The sequence below is a fragment of the Vanellus vanellus genome (genome assembly GCF_965231255.1).
Source record: "Vanellus vanellus genome assembly, chromosome: 3".
NCBI classification, from domain to species: domain Eukaryota; kingdom Metazoa; phylum Chordata; class Aves; order Charadriiformes; family Charadriidae; genus Vanellus; species Vanellus vanellus.
The window spans coordinates 15,412,417-15,436,202 of NC_138907.1; the positions used below are offsets into that span (position 1 = coordinate 15,412,417).

A 23,786-nucleotide genomic window follows, 5' to 3' on the forward strand; every position below is an offset into this window, starting at 1 on the left:
TCCCTGCCCATAGCCACGAGCCTGGGGGGTGATTCCTTCGCTAGAGGTTTGGGTCAGTCCAGCCAGGCCAAACAGACAAAAAACATTCCTGTGCTGGAGCACTGCTAGGGGAGAAATCAGTGGTGATGGGGTAGCTACCTGTGCCAATTTTGCACAGTTTGCAAACCGGACTCCCCCATCCTAACAGCACCAGAGGGGCCAATGGACTCTTTTTTGCTGGATCAGCCAGTTGATAAACTCAGTAGCAGCCAAAAATTATTACGTAGCAGAGTCCTTTATAAATAAGTAATGCCAAAGAGGCAAGGCAGGATTCTTAACTGAGAAAGCCGTATTGATCTTCAGTTTTCAGGTTGCCTGCCACCGCATGGGTGGGGGCGAAGCATCCTCACCCCCCAGCCGGAGTTCTGCGTCTTCACTTATGCCAGCTCCATCTGTTCTGTTCTGCACAAATATCTGCAAAATCCTTGAAAACCTTTGTACACCTGTTTTTGAAAAGGTAAATAAATGTGAGATTTATGCAGCTTACGTTACAGAGGGCTTTCTAACAGTAAAGAAGACTTGAGCGCCTTGGGACAGTGCTTGGTACCCATCACCACTGGCTTTTTAAGAGCGAGGTAGCTGGAATGGATGAACGAGACCTGATGCTGCGCGGAGGCAGGGGGACAGTGAGTGACCTCCTGGATCCCTGCCAGCCCTGCTTTCTGTGATTTATCTGCTGCTGGTAATCAGTGCCAATATTAATGGCCATCTGCATGACAGCGGTCTACCTGGTCGTGAAAGGTCCTTTTCCCCCAAAAGGCAAGGAAAGAAAATTTGTGGTTAGTTTGCCACAGGGTCTTTCTTTGTCCTCTTCTGCCAGCGGCGGGCACCGAAGGATTTGCCAGTGTCCTGGTTTGAGGTAAAACAGAGCCAATTTTGTTCAATAACTTCGCTTCTTAGCTGGGCCTCTTCTAACAACTGAAATTAACTGCATATTGTGCAGTGTTCACTCTCTCAGAGTGATAAGACCAATGTCTATAGCTGATGCCCAGGCATGGTATGCAGAGAGGCTCCTGCTAACACTTATTGCCATAACAGCCAAGGCCAACCAACTTTGTTATTTGCCACGTTGGAGGGTCGGAAGCGGAAAAGCATAGTGGGGTCCCACCTGGAGGGAGGAGCGGACAGGACAGGTGACCCAAAACTGACCAACAGGGTATTCCATCCCATCTGCCTCATGCTCAGTATAAAAGCTGAGGGATCAAAGGGTCACGGGCTCTTCCTTCAATGGCCGACGTCTGAGGAGGACTCTCTCTGCCTGTGATCCCAATCCTGACTCCAGATCCGGAATCCAGTTCCCATCCGTCACTGAGTCCAGCCTGGGACTGCCCCAGTGCCAGCCGGTGACGTGATTGTCATCTCGGGAGCTTGATACGGTTTTGTATATATTTTTCATTATTTTTTTTTATTTTATTATTAATATTTCATTAAAGTAGTTTAGTTTCTTCTAAACTCGTAAGTCTCTTTTTCCTCCTCTGCCTCTCTCTTTGTAGAGGGGTAGAGGGGAGCATCTGTCGGTCCCGTCTGGGGTCCCTCGGGTCCCCAGTGGTGGATTTGGCCTAATGCAGTTAATTTCAGTTGTTAGAAGAGGCCCAGCTAAGAAGCAAAGTTATTGAACAAAATTGGCTCTGTTTTACCTCAAACCAGGACATTATTGGCGCCCAACGTGGGGCTCGAACAGTGCTAATCCCCAGTGGTGGATTTGGCCTAAACCACAACAGCCAGGAAGAGTCCTGCCAGGTACATCCTTGGCAGATGGAAGTGTGAACGTGGGAAGGGATAACCCCCAGCCCAAAGGGGGGACTCAGATCATAAGTAGACCTGGTCTCCTTGAGATGTTTCTCTATCCCCATTGACTGCCAAGGTAGCCCACAGCTACCCTCCTCCAGATGTAGCCAATGTAGCATGGTGTCCTGCTTGCGGGGCTCAGGGAGGTGCAGCTCTGAGGGGGTTAAAACCACCACACGATGCTGTTTTCTGTTCCAGGGCTGGTTTGGTCCCGCCTGTCTGTCATGTGAGCTGCAGGGATGGAAGCTAAGCACCTTCTCATCCAAGAAAGCCTTCTTCCACCTGGGGCAAAGGCAGCAACTGAATACATTTAACATTTCCTACGCCAAGTCCCCTGGGAACGGCTCCTGCCTTCCAGCCTCCTGACTTCTCCCATTTAAAGTGTGTGAGTAAAACAAACCAGACCACCTTTGACCATCCCACCACAGTACAAGCCATCAGGAGAATGTTCATCATCTTTGGACAGACCCTTTGTGTTTTCAGACCTGCGGAAGAATGGGAAGGTAAGTCTGCTGCAGCAATAGTCCCAATTCATGCAAAGGACAGGGACCTCAGGTCCCGGAGGCAGGGTGCCCTCATCCGCGTTTCCCCTTTCTGAGTACAGGGCAATTGCCACTTATGAAGGGTGCAAAAACCACCAGTTGCCCAAATTACAGACCATGCAATAAAGCCAGGGCACTTGTTTTTTTGTTTGTTTTTTTTTTCCTTTCAGCACCTGGCCTCGCTGCTTTTCCAGTGAAGGCTAAATTATATTGCTACCCAGGGATGGGATTTCAAATTATCTGAAAGGCGCCAAGAGAATATGGAGAAGCAAATCCTCCTCTCCCTCCTACCTTTTTTCTTTTTCTTAACATTTCCAAGTTTCAGTGCGTGCCTTCCTCATACGGCTGTATGAGGTGCTTCAGCTGCCCCCAGGGTGAAATTGGTTCCTCTTTTTATAAAACCTCCTAGACTGTCTGTGTAATTTGTTCCAAAGGCATAATGCAGCGAGTGAGGTTTTGTTGCTTGTCCTCTTCCCCAGCGATGCACTGATTGATCATCCTTTTCATAAACTTATTTCTTGCTTCAAATGAAGTGAAATAACGTGGGAAATAAACTGGGATCTATACGTTGTTCATAATTGATTTGATACAAATATTTGATAGTTCTGAAACTCAGTTGTTTGAGCAGATTGCAGAGTATTTCTCAACACTCACCCAGAAACTGCTTCCTTTTTTTATTTTTCCACAGAATTGCCCCTCTTGAGAACCATTACTCCTAAAGTTTCAGCAAATGGGCACAAAACTTCCAGAAAGTAAATTAGCTGGGTGGTTGGTTTGTTGGTTTTGTTTTTTTCTTTTCATCTAAACTTCTTTCCAAGACTTGAATTTCCTATTAAATGGTTTGGGGCTTTTGCCAATATCTGCTTTCTGAAGAAATGCTGTTCGTTTGCCCCATTCTGTTGAAGGGGTTTGTTGTTTGGTGGTTGTTGTTTTTTTTTTCTTTGGGGGGGGGAGAACTGTATTAAATTAGGACTACAAAATAAATATTTTTGCCAATGGCTTCTCATTAGAAATAATATAAAAAGGGAGTCTGACTTATGTGGGAAATTATATGTATTCTCCGTATGACAGAATGACAGCTCCCATGTGCCGCTCTGGCATTTTCACCAAATAATTGTATTTCCATATACTACCACAAAAATAAAATAAGAATTTTAATTTTACCGACACACTCCATTTCTGGACAATTTGCATTAGGTAGGAAGTCACCACCTTCTTGCTGTTTAAGTCAAATGGAGAAATGATCTCTCTGGGAGAACACAGTCCCTGTATATATATATATGTGTGAGTGTATATTTATATATCGATCTTGAAATGAACTCTGTTGCTGAGGATTCACTTCAAATGAAGGAAAGCTAATAATTTATAGGCAGTTAGCAACTGTGTATATTACTCCAGAGTTTGGAGTGGCTACTAGTTGTTGTGAAGCTGTAAGAGATGCTTCCTGCTCTGGAGATCTTGCAGGTAAATAGGGCATGGAACTGGGAATATTGTGTGAAGGGTCGTTGTCATTTAGAGACAGGAAACCTCACTACGGGGAGATGAAGTGACGTGACCAGGAGCACACCAAAAGTCAGTGGCAGAATAATGACCCTTCTTTGAGAAACGAGATGTGTTAGTAATCCTGTCTCTGGATCTCGGAGGTCTTTTGGGTCAATATATATAAAATCCATGGGAAATCTGTCTTCATAAACATAGTGGCTTGCAGTTTTGCTTGGGTTTTGCTACCTTTTACAACTTACGAAGTCATTTATACGCACATGTGTGTTTAAGAATGAAATTCTTGAATTTCATGGAAGCCAACACATCTGGAGCAAAAAAGGCGTGGCAGAAAGAAAGGTCATCAAAAGCCACCGTATCTGTGATGACCTTGAGTGCTGTGCCTGGTGATTGCTGAAGGTGCACAGAGTCCAGAAATTAGCCTGTAAATTACTAACATGGGTTACAAAAAAAAAAAAAAAAAAGGAGAAAAAAAAAATGTTTAGGAATAGCTGAGATGGGGGTACAGGGGCTTTCAGCTGCATCAGAACCAAGCACTAGGAAGTCCATCATCCTGCCTCCATCAGTCCCCTGACTCAGGTGCAGGAGAAAGGCAGGAGGGACTCGGCAGATAACTCCTACGTTATGCAGAGAGCATGGGTTCCCGCGGCTGGCATTATGCCGATAGCCAGGGTTGCTTGTAGCCCTTCTTTATCTGTTGGCTTTGGAACTAAGCAATTTTTCTGGAAAGCATAATCAGCATTCTGGGTGTCAGTGCACAGCTACCTGCGGAATTTATCATTCCTGAAAGGAAACTTTGCCTCCAATACCGTGGGGGGAGGGGGGAAGCGAAAATTGCCATTCTCCCTAGGGCAAAGTTTAAAAAGAAATGAAGACAGCCAGCTTCCTTTCCTGGTTTCTAGTAGTTCTGAGAAATAATTTGTATCTTTAAATTTTGTATGCTTAAAATCCTCAGCATATGCTAACACCAGTTCTCTCTGGCTCTGTTTATGTATTTAGTGCCAGCTACTGGGAGCACGAGAAGCAGTACCACTCCACTGGTGTGGATGTTGGTAGCAGCCACACATGGCACGGTTGCAATGCACTAACGTGCAGTGACATGCCATACAGGTGCTCTTCAAAAGGCTTTTACTGGTACTTGTCACAAATCAATTATGCTGCGTAATGAATTTCAGCCACTATGTCCACACCTGCACAAAGAAAATTGTCTTGTGTTGGTTTTGTTTGTTTTTTTTTTCCCCCCAAAATCAACTCTTAATGGTGTGCCAGCTGTTCATGAAAGATTTATTATTATTGACCTACGGAGGTGAGAAAAGTCTGGCTGGATTTACCAAGGGATGGGCTCAGAAGGGAACTGCAGGAAGTTTAAATATTTGCAGGAGGATTTAATTAAATGGAGTTTAAGAAATGTATCCACTTCTGATAGAATTTAAGAATTAGCAAAAAAAAAAAAAATCTCGCCTAATCCTTAGGGAAAGCAGAAATAAATGAATTATTGATTGAGATAGCATTTCCCCACATCTCTTCCTTTTAGAAAAACTCATGTTGTCTAAAAAGCACAAGACAAATCATACAATTGTAGAACCATAGAGCAGTCCAGGTTGGAAGGAATCTCAGAAGATCATCTGGCCCAAACTCTCATGGGAGTAACCTAGATGAGATTACCTAGCACCCTGTCCAACAGCATCTTGAAAACCTTCAGCAGTGGGGACTCTACCATGTCCCTGGGGAGGTTGTTCCAGTGAATGATTGTTCTTACTGTTAAAAAAATTCTTTCTTATGTTGAGATATCTTTTCCTCCTTTATCACTGAGCCATGTGAAGTTGAGTTACAATGAATAGGTTTTGCCCTCACCTCTAATTTATTAGACCTTTCTGCCTCAACTCTCCACCGCATGAAATCTAATTTCTCCCCAAAATAATTTTTAAAAAATCCAGAACCCAGATTCATCCCACTGGGGCTGTATGTGGTTGCATAGTCCGCTCTATTATGATACTACAAAAGGAAACGAAGGGACGGGGCATTACTTGCCAACTCTGTGTCCAGCTGTCAAAACCCACTCAGCACCTAGCAGCAGGACCAAGCAAAAAGATGCAGTTTGCTGCTGTCTGTGCCTTCCTATCAACGCTTGTCCTGTACCCCAAAAAAATCTTGCTGGCATCATTGACACAGAGAGGACACAGAGACCCCAAACATGTCAGAGATCAGTGACCTAGAGAGGAAAAAGTAGGAAACCTAGTAGAGCAGCAAGAGTGTACACCAAAGCAAACCTGGGTCACCAGGAGAGTCAAGGAGTTCAAGCCTGCACCAAATTTGCAGCAGGGAGTTTCTGACTCTATTTCCCTCCAGCCATCAAGATTGTCTGGGGCTGGAGCACTTGCCCTATGAGGAGACACTGAAGGAGGTGGGTTTGTTCAACCTGGTGAAGAGAAGGCTGTTGAGGAGACAGAGCCTGACTTCATGCTGGTCCATGGAGGCAACAGGAACAAGTTGAAATGATAGGTTCCAGCTGGATTTAAGGAAAAAGACTTTATTATAAGGGTAGTCAAGCACTGGAATAGGTTGTCCAGAGAGCTGGTCAAATCTCCATCCATGGAGAATTTCAAGATCCAACAGGGCAAAACTCAAAGCGTGCCGGTCTGAATTCACTGTTGACCAATTCTGGACCACAGACCTCCTGAGGTCCCTGCCAATCTGAACGATCCTCTGATCCGCTCTCCTGGATAGAAAGGTTTTTTGCTGTTTTGGCTTGTGTCTGTGCTCTTCTCTCTGCCCAGGGTTAGGTTACTACAGGGTGAACATTACAGGTCAAGAGCTGGGCTCACTGCTCTGTGCAGAAAGAAGAAGAAACACTTGCTTATTGTTGCTGCAGCTGAAAGCATGTTGGAACGTGCTTCATCTCGCATTGCTAATTCAAGAAGTGAGGAGTCTGCAGCAGGTACACAAACTTGTGAGCTGGTGAGCAAGTTACTGTCAAATGGGTTTGCCCCACCAGGACTCAAATCCTCCCGCTACCTGCTGTGGGGAGCACAGTTCTGTTTAAAAGTTACATCGCTTTACAAGACACCACTCCAAAGTCAAGCAGAGAAAACACCAATTTTAAAGTGTTGGAGGACTTTTTGTTGGACTGTGGTGTAAATGCAGATAGGAAGACTCCTGAAAGTCATCGCAGTAGCTGCTTATTTCCCCCTTATAAAGTAATTATGGCTGTGATTGATGAGTTGATGAATTCTGCTCATAAAATCGAGACAGGATTTATTAAGTACATGCATCACACCATCCTATGTATCATCCAGAGTGTTATAACCTGTAGCAAATGCAAGCTTTATACCACTCCTCAGCCAAAGTGCTTGACCTGCATGAAGCCAGAAAAGAGGGAAAATAATGCTCGTTCTACTGGGACAAAACCAAAGAGGAGAGGTAGGAAAAAGGGTCCCTTAATGATGAGTCTGCCAGGACAGGATGGTGCCAGAGAGATTCAGGGTGGGTTTGGCTGAAGGTGCCACATTAAAGACACGCCCATGTATTTTGGGGTGAGGGAACTTTGCCACTCTTTGTCCCAGGCAGTCCGTCCAGGGGGACGGCTCAGCTGAGCTCCGCAGGGACCAGGACATCCCAAGGAGGGGGAGAAGTTGCCCTCAGAGGGCGCCCAGGCACCGCAGGACAAGCTCTGCTCTCCCCACCCCCACCCCCACCCAGCCCACACCAAGTACCTCCCCACCACAGACTGGGGGTCCTGCTGCCACCGACAGCAGCAAGATGCGGTCCCAGAGCCATGCTTCCCGGTGCTCATCACCCCTCGCAGGCAGGCAGGATACAGAAGAAGCCTCCTGGGACTGGCAATGTCACAGGACACGTAATGATGTCACTTGCTGGGAACACGTCCCTTGATAAAAATCATCTCTGCAGCAAGAGTGAAATAGCGCTGGGAAGGCATCTCTATGCTGAATTATTTGCATCTTCAGCGACGCTCCTTCAGCACCAGGCTGCTTCAGCGTGGTCTGCTGTAAACATCCTCCTTGCGTGCAACTCCGAGAGCAGTTTCTGCTCTCTGCTCAGCGACACGCAGTTTCCCGGTGCAGCACACGCCGCGAATCTTGCAAGCAAACAGATCGCGACTGGCTTTCTGTGAAACAATCACGCTTAAATTGGCTTTTTGTGAGAATTCAGCCCAGCGTGCTGGCGGCTTTTGCAGGAGGCGAGCGAACGACGGTAGCTGATGCGTTCAAACGAAATTCAGCGATTGCACTTTGAACATTTGCAGGAAGAAAGCAGAGGAGGCTGAGCCGCTCGGGAGCACTTGTAGCGCACATGAATCCAGCCCCCGTGGTCCAGCGTTGAAGGGACCTAAAGATCCCTAAAGGGGTAGGGCTACGTAGATCTGCGTAACTGCGGCTATGGGAACAACCGTAGCGGCACAGGCCAGCAATGCTCACCCATCCCTGGGGGAAAATCAACCCAACCCCAGCCCTTTGCCATGTGAAGCTGGCAGCTGCTGTAAAGTTTTAAGGTCCAAGGATGGGAAGTAGCATATTGTTTACAGCCGCCGCTCCTGGTTTCGGTGCTACAAACACGCGCTAGACAGCGCGAAGATGGGTAATTCTGTCTGCATGTAAACGGGGACGTGTCAGGACCGCATTCCACAGTGGGACATGGGATTGTGATTCAAAGAACCTGGACAGCTGAGGCTATAAAACACCCAGGGCTAATTTTTTTTTTAATCTGAAGATCCGTATCTAATCTTAAACCCCTTTTTTGACGTGCTCTGTGTGTCCTTCCCAAAATAAGGAAAAAGCCTGTTTTACCTTCACAGAGGATGGCTGCATGGCAAAGGGGCTGCTGCAAGACTGAGTTTGGGACGGAGAGAGATAAGCTGTATCCCCACGGGAGAGGACCTCCAAAAAGCTGAAGCAGCGCCCAGCTGCAAACGCTGCACAGGGATGGAAATGGCAGGGCTGGGAGGGGCGGGGGGTACAGGTGGGGAGAAACATTAACAAGCAATGGGAGAGGGGGAAGGGGACGTGCAAAGGGACGGTGCAGTCACTGGGCTGTGGGAGGGAAGCCGGGGGAAGCTCAGGGCTGTACGGAGAGGGGCAAGAGCAGAACAACTCATGCCTTCGTTTAGCCGTGGAAGGTCCCTAACGCACACACGCACCACCCCCCCACCCCCCCACCCCCCAGCCTGCTTAGTGAGAGACTGGCTGATACAATTTGCAGCGGAGAATGTGATTCGTTAGAGGCAGGAAGAAAAAAGGACGCATAATAAATATGCTGGAAATAACGCCATTTTGAAGGTGCTGACACGAATCACAAACTGCACGAAATTTATTCGATAGAAATGGGTAGCTCAGAGTAGCTGAGATGTTTCATTTCACCTTTTCTTTATGCAGATTCTTCCATCCTTCTTTTTGAAAGGAGGCCTTTATTTCATTTTCATATTTTTAAAGGAATAATAGAAAGAGTTAAATAACCTGAAAGTTACATGAACTATTTTATCACAAGCCAGGTGCTGCAAAAAGAGAGAAGCCGGATTTTCTTTCCTTATGGCTGTTAATTTTATCTCTGAACATGGGTACTTTTTCAAACCCTGATATCCTTCAGCCGAGGATATCTTTAGCACCGCGGGGCTGACTTCTGCTGGACTCTATGGGCCAAACTGAGCCAAGTCAGCAGCATGCCTACAAATGACAAAGGCTAGTTATTACCAAGAGAAAACCAAGGGGTCCAAGGTATAATGATCCCCTGAACAGGCACACTGCTTGTCTGTGGTCCCTTCTACACTGTGTGCCCTCAAGGAACAGCTACCATGGCTGCAAAGTTGATGAAAACCATGTTTTCCACCAGAAAGGAAGGACCACAAGCAGTTAAATCCCCTAGAAACACCACAGTAGGAACAGAAAATCATCTTTTAGAAGGTCAATGGCAGTCCGTTCACAGGGGCACCCAAAAAGCCAAAACTGTTGCTCAAAAAACATAAAACGCTTATTTAACCCCAGCAGTGACCCCGGCACGACGGGTTTCCGACAGCAACGTGGGACATAGCCCTGAAGGACTCTGTGCTGCAAAAATTGTCCTGGTTTGTGCCGACAAAATGTAAGCATTGATGCGTGAATCTTGCAGAGATGAAGCAAAAAGTCCTCAGAAGGATGAATGTTGCACAACTGCCAGAGGCAGGGCAAAAAATCTCATTCCCTGTTCATCGGTACTGGACTATTTTACATGAGCTAATGCTGGTTCAAGTAATAATTAAAGGAAGTAGGAAGGACAGCAAAGCCAAGGCATCATGGGGAGTGGAGCACGGATTTGTATTCAGCCTCATACCCTTCCTGTAGCCCAGCACTCAGGTGTGAAAGTCCAACATTTGGCAAAATGTTCTCCTATTTTGTGAGTGTAATTTATAGTTAGAGAGGGCTGAAACTGGGGTGCCTTTGCATTTGCTCCCAAATATCCTAACCAAAGCCAGTTATTTGTCCAGGAGTGTATTAGCCTTGTGGTACCTCCACATCTTCTGGACCTGCATTGCAAATTCTCACATACACACATCCCCTCCCCGAATCAGTGCACAGCATTAAACTGTGCACCTACTGCATCTCACATCTGTGCTCGTGGGGGTATTACCTAGTGAGAGCAATCCCGGCCTTCTGTACCGGGCTTTTCTTTTTTTGAATGGAATACCTTTGGGCCTTTCAATAGAGGCGTTTTTCCCTCTGCTCTTCTCCTTAGAAATGTTTTAAAAGGAATTTTTTCCCTCCACAATACTCAGCACGCATAAAGGCTGAAAAGTTACAGCCCAGGCCAATAACAGAAGTGAACAATTATAGCAGCTATTCTCTGAATACATTGGCAGCAGAGGTTATTGCTTTCTCCATCTTAATTAACCAGAACTGACCAAAAGAGGTTTTACTCCTTCCTGCCTCTTCCTCCCCTTCACAAAGTAAAAAAGTTTATGAATTACAGGATTATCAGTTTGTAACAAAAGCGGCACCCTATGTTTGTGATCATTTGAAATCAGTATTGTGAAGGACAGCACAATTTTCATTTTAAAATCTAATTAAACAGGAAACATCCGTCATTGCAAATCATTTACTTGCAATTAAAACGTTGAAGATATTTTTCATTTCAGCGTCTCACTTCAGCTCAGAACAAAAAGCAATTGCAAACCACCTGCCTTCCACTCGCAAGCTCTTGGAAACAACTCCCCGAGGCCTGAAAGGAACGACGCTTTCAAACCTCTCTCAGCTGACACCGTGGCTACCCTCTGCACTGGGGAGACTTAAAAACACCCCGATCCAAAGGCCCGTCGCTTTTATTAAGAAGAAAATTAAATAACGTGAAATCAATACTGTAGTTCTCTCTCCAAGACGTCTGCCAGATCCAACCTACAGCCCGCTGGGGGTTCGCTCGTCAAACGTGGTTGCACTCAGCTGCACTGGGGCATTTCTAACATCGGCTACAGAGAAACCCTTCCTGCCGAGAGACACAAGGAAGTACACAGGAGCAGTCAACTTTCCCTTCGCTGCACTGCCGTCGCTGCTGGGCATCCAAGCTGCCCTCTGCCACAGGTCTCTTCTCTGGGACACGGGTGCCACAGGGTCGGTTCCCCACCTGGCAATGGTGTCACCGAATTTCCCTCCTGAACAACATGAGAGGAACATCTAGGTTTTCTCCAAGCCAGCGCTCTGTGATCAGGTCTCTCCTGCTGGAGCTGCTCTGCTGCACGTGAGTGACATGGAGCCGAACAGGGATCAGAGAGGGAAAAGCAAGGGGTGGGCAGGTCACAAGTTGCTTCTCCCATCCACCACTCTGCGAGGGTGCAGGAACACAGCCGGGATGTGATTTCCAGGAGTACTGATGGAAAGGTCATTCCTCCCCCTCAGCAAGGAGCATAGCTGTTGTGCGGAGAAGGATGTTTTCAGGGGGACGAAGCCAATGTCAGAGCAGTGAAACACGCTGCCATTTATCAACAACTTCTTCATTCAATAGTCTCCAGTATCAATCAGAAAAAAGAACATTTCAACTACAGCTCTCCTCTGCAGAAGCATCTTTAAGATTTCTGCCAACTGTCAGCACGTCTGGCTTGTCAAGGAGAAGCAGGAAAACTTCTAAGCAAAGAGATCAAGCAATCCAATCCCCTAAACATTTAACTTCTCTGATTAAACACTCGAGGCTGAGGCTCTGAAGGTTTATTTATCCTGGGGTGAAGCAGCCAATTAAACATCCGACGCTTCTGCAGGCTGTCGGGGAGGTGTCACTTCCAGCCTGCCTTGGTTGCCAACATTTGGTGGCAACAAAAGGAATAACTAATGCGTCCTTTGAAAAGCAAGGCAGAAAAGGATAGTCGGCTGGGGAGGAAACGATGTGCTGGCGGCAGCCTGTCCTCTCTACCTGTCTGCACGGGGCTGAGAAAAAGCAGGAGTAGAGCGATGCTGGCTTTGCTGTAAGGGGATAGCCAGCCCCAACGAGCAGTGGGAAATACAACTGGAGATCACAGCGCTTGGCTTCCCTGTTTTCTGCTCCTGCTCTTTCATCCCCAGTGCAGCCAGGCTGCTGCCGCCATCCCTGGTCACTTTGCCGGGCTGCAGCCTTAAATCCCGACCCCCCCAGCTCCCAGCCCTGGGCTGAACCTCAGCCACGCAGCAGAGACAAAAGCTACATCCCAAGGTCTGCCAACACCTGAGCCACATCCATCCCGGTGTCACCCCTCATGCTCGCACGTTGCTCTGCCTCAAAACATTTGCATGTATGCATTTTGCATACATTTTCGGCCTCACGGCGGCCTTCCAGTATCTGAAGGAGGCCTACAGGAAAGCTGGGAAGGGACTTTGTACAAGGGCAGGTAGTGATAGGACGAGGGGGAATGGCTTCGAACTGGAAGAAGGTAGATTTAGAATAGATATTAGGAAGAAATTTTTCACTCTGAGGGTGGTAAGGCACTGGCACAGGCTGCCCAGAGAAGCTGTGGAAGCTCCATCCCTGGAGGTGTTCGAGGCCAGGCTGGATGGGGCTTTGAGCAACCTGGTCTAGTGGGAGGTGTCCCTGCCCATGGCAGGGGGGTTGGAACTGGATGATCTTTAAGGTCCCTTCCGACCTAAACCATTCTGTGATTCTGTATGTCTGCCCTTCTCAGACATGTCTATGCCCTGGCCAGTCTCGCCAGTCTATCAGAGACCTGGCTGTATCCAACACCCCTTGATGGTGCTGCCAAGGGTACATGCACATCTGCACTCACAACAAAGCCAGTATGGCCGAGACTTGCTTTGCTGTCCTTATAGCCCCTCCAACAGCATCTCCTGGCTGGAGGGACCACCCCCAAAATTGTACTAGCATCCTAGTCAGGATCAGGAGGAAGGTGAATCCTCACAAGCTCTTCTTGCTTCCTCACAATTCAAACCAATTTAGAGCAGGTTTTCAGAAGCACAGACCTACTTTGGGTAATGAATTGCATGGTCTCATGTGCACAGCAGATGTTGGTAACTTGTTCAGCGCAAAACTTTTAAACAAAACAAAATTGCAATACAAAAAAAAAAATTATATTATTGCATCAGTTTATAGAAAATGAAGATCCTGCCCTGCCGGAAGCCATTCTTTTCCTTTAAGGGGAACGAATAAAACTGATCTTCTAATCACTTTTTAATTCACTGAGAGTTGGGGAAGCTTGAACAGGAAAATAAGGCCAGCGTCTCAGCAATTTATAGTCAAATATTCATTGAAAATTGTCCAGGCATCAGCAACACTGTCTAACAAAAACCATCCTAAAATTTCAACTCTACAGGTGGGTTCGCTTCAGGGAAACTTAATATAATTATATTTCAATGATTCTTTTCAGAACTTCATACATAATCATAGCATTTTGTACACCAGCGTGAAAGTGCGTAAGCAGAAAGATGCTGATGCCTTATAGCACAATTAATTCCTCCAAGTAGTAAATTGACCCATGTGTCATGAGGATCAGATTGAGAAACTTAGAAAATGTTCCTCTGCAAAAATTGAAAATTGTATTGTGATGAGGCTGTTTATTCTGTGGGTGCCAGAACAAATTAAATATTACATATTGAGAAAATTGCCCCATATGGAGAAAATTGCCCCAACAAATAAGAGTTCAGCTCCTGTGTAACCACAGCAGTGAATGTTTATATTGACGCAAACATGTTTGGACCTCTTTTTTTGGGGGGGAGGGGACAGCACCTCACTATTATCACCATTTTAGAGAATGGGGAAACTAAGGCATGGAAAGATGCAGCAACTTACCCAAGATCACCCAAACAGCCAGCAGCAGAGCCGGAAAGTGAAACCAAGTCTCTAAAGATCCAGTCCTGGTTTCTGGGACATGCTGTCCTTCAGCAAGCAGTTTGGCTCCCTGTCGCCTCCACCAGGGCTCCCTGCCAAGCTGAGAATGACCCACAGGCCAACCTGGCCAACGTGCAGACCTCAGCACCAACAAAGGACTTTGTAAAACCTGCCACGGGCTTGCCTGTTCCCTGCAGCAGATGGAGATACATGGACCTGCATGCTTGCCTTTTTGGGGTGAATGTGGAGAAGTTGGACATTAGCGACTAGAATATCATCCTGAAGGTCACAAACTCTGAACGGGGCTTCCTCCACCCACTAAGACTCTGGGGGAGCAGAAAAGCATTACAGTCACACAACAGCCTGAAGCCATGGAACACTTACTGTGTAAGGGCCTACAGCTACCATTCACAAACAAGACAAAAAACAGCCTTTGCCCTGCAAGAGGGCCAGAAAAAAAGCACAGGACCAAAGATCGCATCCTTGGAAACATGGCATTCACAGCTGGAGTTACAGATTAATGTGGGCTGGCAGAGCCTCTCTGGAGGTCCCTGGTCCCATGCAATGCTCATTGCAAGGTCAGCTCAAGCAGGTTGCTCATGGACCTGCCTAGTCAGGTTTTAAAGGATGGAGACCCCACAGCCTCCCTGTTGCACTGCTTGGCTGTGGCAATGTTTGGCTGACCTCATGGGGAAATCCGGCCTAATCCTCTCTTGTTGCCATCTATGCCCCTTCTCTCTCATCTTCCCACTATGCACTGCTATGAAGAGCCCAGACCCTTCTAGATGACCTCTTTGTAGTACTGGAGATCTGCTTTTAGGTCCTCTTTACTATCCCTTCTCCAGGCTGAACATCACAGGGCAAGTGCTCCAGCCCAACCACCTTGCCGGTATGCATGACGTGGGGCCATGTCATAGCACCATAGAAACGTGCAGAAGACAAAAATCTTCCTCTGTGCAAAAGGAGCGGGCCAGGACTCATCCTGCTCCATGACCATCACCATGCATGCAATCCATTTTCTCCTGATTCATCCGCCACCCCACCGTCCCGGTTACTCTGCAGCAGCCAGATTAATGTGGAATGAGTTTCCCTGTAGGATCAGCCATTCATCTTCCCTTGGCAGCCCCCCAGCTCCTGCCAAAACACTTTGTTCAGGCCTGCAGGGCTGGAAGTTCAAAGAGATTTTACTCCAGCTCCAGCGCAGCCCAGTAAACGTGATTTGTGCCATTGCTAAGCAAAAGGCCACAAGCTTTCTACTGCCCTGACAGTGCGAGATCGCAGGGCATGTCTTGGCCCAAACTAATTTTGACTTCTTTTAGCTGTGACTCTAGATGTGACGCCAACTTCATGCAAGGGTGATACCTGAGGTCCCAGTCCACAAACACAACCCACAGTGGTCAAAGCGTGGTGACTACTGGAGTGAGGATGTAAGAACGTGAAAGCAGAAAATGTTAAGAAAATATATAAAAGTAAATCCACCGCTATTCTCAGACTCTTACGTGCCAAGATCTCAGGATAAGTCACTGTGAATACCCAGTTTCTCCATGGGACTTCAGTCTAAGTCCCAACTGAAGGACCCAGAGGTGGAAGGGTGACTGTGGCACCCACAAAAAGGCGTAGATAAAAGAACGTTTGCATGCAATGTTAACCGTTTCATTGACGAGGCTTTTCTGATTGAGTTAGGGTAAAGCCCATTAATACAAGTAGAAGTGTACCACTAATAATAATACCAATACCTTTTTGTGATATTTGGGTTATTAGGGTCTTATGAAGGACTACAAATAATCACAGCTCAGGCAACACTGACTTGTGCATCCTTACAGGAGTGGTGGCAGACAGTTGGGGAGAAAAAGTGGCACTGCCGCCCCCGTTCTAACTTCTGCCAAATTTGTGTAAACATCCCCAAAACCCCGCTGCCTCTTTTTGCATCCCTCACAGCACAACGGCAGGGTCTGAGCTTTAGTCGCCCGTGGTGGCTGGGAGCATCCCAGTTTGCAAGAACAAATCCTCATAAAAGGTACCATCCGAAATCCTACTCCAGATAACGTGTTATTTTAATACGGAGAGGGCTTCTGCTTTGGCAGCCACTAGTACCTGTGTTGGGCTCTGCTGTGCAAGCTAAAGAGCTTAGGAGAACCAAGTAACCAGAAACCATCATTAGACATCCTTCGTTCTCAGAATGACTTCTTTTTGGTGCAGTCTGGAGGTCTTACTAACTTTTTATGGTACTTCATAATAATAAAAATAGAACATATTAGCAAAACTGACCTGTGATAACGCTAAACTCATTAAGAGCAAAACAGACAATTCAAGTCAAGTTACTCTGAGATGAATTCAGATTAGTGAATTAAGTTTTGTCTCAGATCTCCAAATCCTCCAGGTAATGGCAGCAGCTAATCAAAACCAAAAGGGGACAAAAAAAAACCATTTGCTGCTCCAGTCTCGGTCTTCAGATGGGTGTGAAAAGGTGCTTTCCCTCTGCCCTGGTGATGGCCTCAGAGTACAGCGTTAGCTTTGACCAAGTGTCAAACCATGTGGGTTTCATCAAGAGAAGTCACCCATGTCAGGCACAAAACAAACTCAGTTACTACACACAGAAACCATGAGGTTTCCTTCAATCTCACTGTCTTGTTTTCTCCTTAAATTGAAGAGTAGATAAAATAATCGTTGAACCACCTGCTCTTACTGAAGCTTTCTTTCCAAACCCGGTAACTTAGGGTTGAGGTGCAGCTGGTGACGAGACAACCCTCAGTATAAAGTTTCAGCAGCTGTTTAGTCGCTATTTTGCTTCCAGGGAAGTAATGGATGCAGCCTTCCTCCTCCCCAGCAGGTGTTGAGGAGAGCAGGACCTTGCTGCAGAGCTCTCTGGAGACTCCAAAACCGCAAATACTTTTCCCATGTGACCATGGGAGGGCTCAGAAGGAATGTCCTGGCTCCTCCAGACACTGCCCTCATAGCGCCGCAGCCAGCGCTGCGTCGTGCCACCAAGACCCACCTTGTCCCTTACTTAACATCTGGCATTCACTGACGTATTGTCTCATTAAGCTCCATCTGGCTATTAGCAGAAAACGAGGAATTTAGCCATACCTGAACCGGGCAGAGCCAGGACCATCCCCAGGACTCTGAGCCAAGCACTCCCAATTAATTTTTGTACCTTCGCAACCTTTTCCATTTGATACGAGACAATTTGCGTGTTTCCGAGTCTCACCTCAAACAGGGGTCTGTCACCCTCACAGGGAAAAAATAAGCTCTTAATTGATGGCACAACATCCCAGGAGCAAGAAAGCAAGCAGCAAGCAAACAAAAAAATGATCCTGATTTTCATTTCTTCTGCACGGTGATCCAAATTATACCATATGTCACATCATTTGCGTTGCCACAACGCAGCCTTTTGTATCTGCTTGAGTTGCAAGCCATTTAATCTCAGCCTACCTTTAAAAAAAGCCTTGTTGAAAACGAGACACTTGCTTTATGCTGATGCAGTTAAGGGAGCTAATTTCAATTCCGAAGCAAACAAGATTTATGCGAGTTAATAGCCCGAGGGGTCTGGGAGCCAACTGGAGTAAGGCTCTTGTTGTTCCCTTTTAATAATCCACGGGACAATCCCAGGTATTTACATAAATTGAATCTTCCAGATCTCATCTAATTTTCAGGCAATAATTTCCTGGGGGGGGAGGGGGGACACGGGACATTTACCACTAATTTCAGAAGTGTGCATAGGACTTTTGCTGGCTTTGCACGTGGCCCTGAAACATGTTTGGGGCAGCATAAGGACAGTTTCCCACTTGGCGCTTCTTTGCCGGGATTAAATGCCACCGGCATCAACAGCGGTGGTTTCAGCGTCTGCAGAGTCCGTGGTTTGCTCCCCCCTTGCCTGCCTGTGCAAGAAGCTGGTTTTCAGCAGCTCTGGTATTCACAAGCAACGCAGTGACATGTGTCAGCGGCCGATCTTGGGAAAGCGACGCAAAGTTCTACAAAAGCGTAATAGACTGCATTTCAATTAGGCCAGAGATCTGGAGAATCGCTAAATTAATTTCATCTGTCATGAATATATTATAACTCCTGCAGTTTATTGATCGCGCCGGAGAAACGTCCAGTTCCTGCCTCTTTTCTTGCAGCAACATATTGAAAAACAACCAATTATTTCAGCAACAGAAGGGAATATCATCTGATGCAGAGCCTGGTTTTCCTGAGGAGCTAATCACAATGAGATATCGCTGGTGTAACCTTTTTAGCAGAGCTCAGGAAAGCTCGTAGCCCTTCCCCGGAAAAATTTATATTGGTATCTGTATAAAATTTGTTAACAGCTGCAAATTCAGTTTGTCAGCCTTTGTGTTTGATTGCCTCTCTGAGCACCCGCCAGGCACGAGGGTAGCGGGGGACCTGTGATGGAGGATGCACGTATTTCAGTATCCCGGTTCTCACGCTTGCTTACACAGCCTCAGGACCTGTGCCTGCAGAGGCACCGTCTAAGCTCGGCAACTGGTTTTGTCACATCTGGGCTATCTAGCAAAATGCATTTTCTATTGCAAAATGAACAGAAATCACAAAGAAGAAAAAAAAAAAATTAAAAAAATCCATGTACACTCACTCAACAACCCAGCACCAAAAAGTGAGTTCTCAGGCCACTCCGCCACCGAGCAGCGGGGAGGTGCAGGACAAGGCATTCAAGGCATTTCCCCGCTCCGTGTCCCACCTCTCTGTCCTATCCAGCCACAGCATCAGCATAAGAACAGCGGCTCGTGGTACCCAGCCCTTTGCCCAGAGCAGGCTCTGGCCACTGTCACAGCCGGAGGTGCCACTGGAGCTACTGGAGGATTTTTGGTAAAACAGGGAGGCCCTGTGTTTGCTCCTGGGCTGCTTCTGCGGTCTCAATGCATGCCATGGGAGGAGTTTGCTGGCTGCTCTGGCATTTGATGGCCCTCAGATAAACTATGCCTCTGAACCGGCGAGTGTGGCTAATTGCACCTGCCTGGAAGGTAGGTGGGGAGATGTTTCCTCCCTGCTCCAGTCTGAGCAGACTTTTTACAAGGGCATGTAGTGATAGGACGAGGGGGAATGGCTTCAAACTGGAAGAGGATACATTTAGATTGGATATTAGGAAGAAGTTTTTCACTGTGAGGGTGGTGAGGCACTGGCACAGGCTGCCCAGAAAAGCTGTGGATGCCCCATCCCTGGAGGTGTTCAAGGCCAGGCTGGATGGGGCTTTGAGCAACCTGGTCTAGTGGGAGGTGTCCCTGTCCATGGCAGGGGGGTTGGAACTGGAACTTCCTGGAACTGGTTGGAACTGGTCCCTTCCAACCCCAACCATTCTGTGATTGTAAGAATATGCTCACAACACACTGCTTTTTGAGGGCTGCTGAGTGCTAAACCCCAGATTATATGCGCAGAACATGGTTTGGGGCATGTATAGCATCAGCTGTGGAGGACAAGCGTGTTCATATCAACGTTCCTCAAAAGACAGGGAGAAAACTCAGAAGCACCGAAGACTCAAGAAGTATCTTATCTTGATCTCAAGGTACATGATAAGTACCCCTCCTCAGCTAGGGGCAGACACATGGTTTTCCCCTTCGTATCTGCACAAACAGCTTAATTATCCTCAGAAGGACAAGAAGATGGGGTCAAATTAAAATCATCTCCTTTAGTTTAAGGACTACCTGGAAGCAAGATGCTGAGATGTATCTCATAGCAGCTTTAGGTGCTGGTGATGGAAAAATCCAGGCAAACAGCTGCAAAAATAGGTGCTGATCCTGCAGACAAGCGTCTGCTTGGGACATTCAGGATTTTGTGGGCCTGACTGAGGCAGCGTCAGTCCCTCTTGTGCCCTTGTGCCTGGGTGATCAAAGCAAAACGAAGCTTCAGGCAGGCTGTATTAGATGTTCCTCCAGGAGGCACCTGGAAGGAGGCCACCTCATACCTGCCAGGACAGGGGACAGGGTTGTGGCAGATGCATGGCTCTGCCTTGCTTGTGCTAAGGATAGGAAACCAGCCTTCCTTCTGTCCCCAGCCCAGTCCTGCATCCCCTGTGAGATGGTGACCCCCTGTGGAAAGCTCTAAGGTTACACATACGAGGCTGCAAGAGGTGAGAGCATTAGCCCAGCACTGGGGAAAGGAAGCGTTTACTTAGCCCCAGGTATCTGGGACCGCTTTTCCCTACTGAAATTTATCCATTCCCTCACTTGCCCTGCTCCTCCCTGCTAAACGTGTCATGTCACCTTTCTGAAGATCAGTACAGACACAAGAGTGGGTCAGGACCACAACATCATCTTCTACTCACTGCCCGTCTCATCTGGAGGCAAGAGCCACCAAACAGGTCCCATCCCAGGCTCCATGCGCCCAGCATTCGACAACCTCAGCAACCTGATGTCAAGCACCTCTGAGCAATCACCAACAGGGAAAGTCCCATACAGCCCAACCCTGGGGTTTGCAGCCAAGAGCAGCCCTCCATCCCAGCCCCACTCTCCAAAAACGGAGACTGGGGGTGTTTCCCCAAGGGTATGGGCAAAGGAGCCTGTGTACTTCATCTCCTTGAAGCTGACCTCTTCAGAGTAGACAACTCTGCAAGTGAGATCTTGCCATGAAGCACCGCACGGGGGCCTGCTCACAGGCGGGAATACACCCCAAAACAAGAGGAAGCACAGACAGCCCCCACTGCAGAGCAGAGACCAGGCTGGACCACAAAAAGCAGGAGGGGGTGGGGGGTATTCCTCATGCCTTTGTGCAGCAGCGGTGCCTTTTTCTCTCTTCCAGTCCTGGGAGACACGAGTGCGATGGCCAGACATCACTTGGCTTTCAGGAGGGCTTGTGAGATGGCATCTTCCACAAGAGAACACACGGATGCCCTGGGAAAACATAGATGGTGATGATCAAGCCCAGGAAAAAAACAACCCAAATGTCAGCAGAGGAACGTCCTAGTCACATCTGCAGCTTGCAGGCTGGTTTTGGCCCCCATCACACAGCACCCTCCCCAAGGCTATTCCCTCAACACCTCGGTCACTTCACCTATGAACTAAAACTAAAATTTTAAAAAAGTAAAAGTACAAAACTTTGTTGCCTGTGTCAGTATTTCAGACCAAGGTCCAGTCTACACCCCTCTGTTGGCTGAAGCGGGGTTTCTGCAGTGCCCTGCTCCCTTTGCAGCAGGCACTTTGGCACCACATGAAGGTTTCAAAGGTGCCTGAGCAACCAAAGTGCTTAGAGGCATCACTCCAGGTGACGTACAGCCCCCACACATGACCAAACACAAGATTTAATGAAAAGCTATCACCGAGAAACTCACTGTGACTTCAGGGGGATTTGGGAGCCCATCTCAGCGTGAGACCCTTTGCTGTCTCCACTTCCAGTCCCAGGCACTGGAAACCCCTGTAGACAGAAAGACATTCTGCCACAGCTCTTGCGTTGGCTGTGTGTGCTTTGAGCAGTGTCAGGGTGAAGGAGCAGACACCAGCCATTTAACCGCTCACTGGATTCCCTGACAGGACTCATCCCCAGGACCAGTCCCCGCTCTCCAGCTCAGCGCAGCCCCACTGGCACCAGGATGGGAGAGGATGCTCGCCGATCACCGCAGCCCTTTCGTAGGTCTCCTCTAAGCAGCGCCCAGGAAGCACCTCTGCTTTTAAGGGCTTGAAGGACAATCAAAGTTCTAAAGTTTTCTCCAAACCCCTTTAAAAAATAAGAAAAATATATATACCACAAACACACTTTCAGGCTGGCACGCAGCTTGTAGCACAGCCCCAGAGGCAGGCTCATTTCCAAGCAAGTCACTTTGGTGCACGGTACTGCTTTAGATCGAAAATTGTCTTCCTCACCAGGCTATGAGCATCACCCTCAGGATGGTCAAAGATGCTGGGGACAGCATCCCTGAGCCAGGGCTTTGCAGCTGCCCAGCGCTCCCCATCCTGTCCCTGTTGGAGCACAGGGAGCATCGGTCCTGACTGGAAGCTCTACAGATAACCAACATACGGGGAGGCAACATCGCCATCTTCCTTTCTCCCCTCCAAGCCCCAGGCGCAGTGGAGCACTGACCGCTTTTCCCCTTCTGAGGACAAACAGGCCAATTTCAGTGCACTCGGTGTAAAATGTGGGAGGCCTACGAAATGTGACAAAAACATGTCAGTCTGGGGCCAAGGTTTAATTTCTCACTCACTACTCACTCCTTCCCGATCGAATCGGCCAGAGGACGCCAGGGGTTTTTCTAATTGTCAACACCACCAACTCAGTGGACAGTCTGAAAACCTGTCAGGTGTTTTCCCTCCCGCCTTTTCTCCCCCCCGGCTACTGGGGGGACCACCTCCGCGGTTAGTACTGAGCTGACGACCTTGTGATGAGATGGAAAAAAAAAAGTGGTTTATGGCAGCTGCAGCTCTTCCCTGGCAAATCCTACCCCGTCAGACACAAACCAGCCCTTCTTCCTACGAGTCCTGTCTGTGCACAAACCCGACTGGATCCCCCCGAGCAGCTCCAGGAACAGTGGACCCCAATGATATTTGCTTGGGGGATTAAATACCCAGCTCTACCCTCCTGCGCTGCAGACTGGGTTTCTCTACGGTAGCTGCTTCCCCCCAGCGAGGGCAGGCTTTGGACTTGCTTTAGTCCCATTAGAAGTGGTAACGAAGGGGTCAAAATGAGATAACTTTTGTTTCTGAGCGCTCTTGATTCGTGCTGGATTGCTGGAAAGCGCGTCTGTGCTGCTTTTCCTCCGTCACCCGAACTCCGCTGCTTCTTGCTGTCCCAGCAAAAGCATCTGCAAGAAGCATCTGCTACATTAGGGAAAGAGTAGTTTACAATGGCACAGAGCAAAAACTCTCTTGCCAGTTCCCCAGCTTCCTGTCAAACCAAAATCCCAGAGACGGTTTTGTTCGAAAGCCTCTGCACAAGCCAGCCGGGCAAAAAGCACGTCAGAGCTGTGGAAACATTACGTTTCGTTATTCTCCCAACATTTCGCAGAAGAAATAATTTTCCTGGAGACACCTGGGGTGTGCAGGAGATGGACAAAGTGTCAGATTAAACAGGAAAAACATTTTCAACTATGTTGTCTGGCTAATACAGAAAGCAGTGAATAGAAAAGGGAGGAAAAATAGATAATTAAAAAATCTGTAGTCATCTTAACAAGTCCCACAAGTTTTAACAAGGGAAGGTCAGTGTAATTAGACAACCTACCCAGCCATGCTCAGAGGTCCAAAGCTAATTTCATTTTATAGGCTACTGCTCTTCTTGTGGGGAGCCTGTTCCTGAAGAGTTCCCAGATGTCCCTTCTGGGACTGGCCCTGTGACCTCCGAGTTCACCAAACCGCACCTCCCCACAACCAAGTACATCCAGCTTCACCCGGAGAAACTGCAACACATCATGTGAAGAGCATCTTCGAATGGCTCTGGTGCCCCCTCTCCTCCAGAGGAGATGTGCTCAGAACTAGCGTGGCTGCGTTTGCAAACCGAAGTCACCCAAAAAACCCAGACAAAATTTTCCCCGAGCTCTTCTCCATCAGCATGGGTGGCTCTATCCAGTTCAGCTGGCCACCAATAAGCTAACAACAGGTTCACTAGCCACGAAAGTCTCCTGATGGTCTTTTGTAGGGAAAAATCACTGTGCTTTTGGCCTTCAGTACACAGATGTAGCAACTTCCCTGGGCA

At 47.7% G+C, this 23,786-nt stretch overlaps 1 long non-coding RNA gene across 1 annotated transcript; it reads right to left on the minus strand.

Moving 5' to 3' along the window:
* Positions 1 to 422: 422 nt before the first annotated feature.
* LOC309669636 lies at positions 423 to 21,646 on the minus strand. Its single transcript, XR_014268927.1, has 4 exons — positions 21,620 to 21,646; positions 21,436 to 21,537; positions 20,871 to 20,998; positions 423 to 482 (listed from the first exon to the last, which is right to left on the minus strand). It is a non-coding gene; the product is annotated as an uncharacterized lncRNA (long non-coding RNA).
* Between the last annotated feature and the right edge of the window lie 2,140 nt (positions 21,647 to 23,786).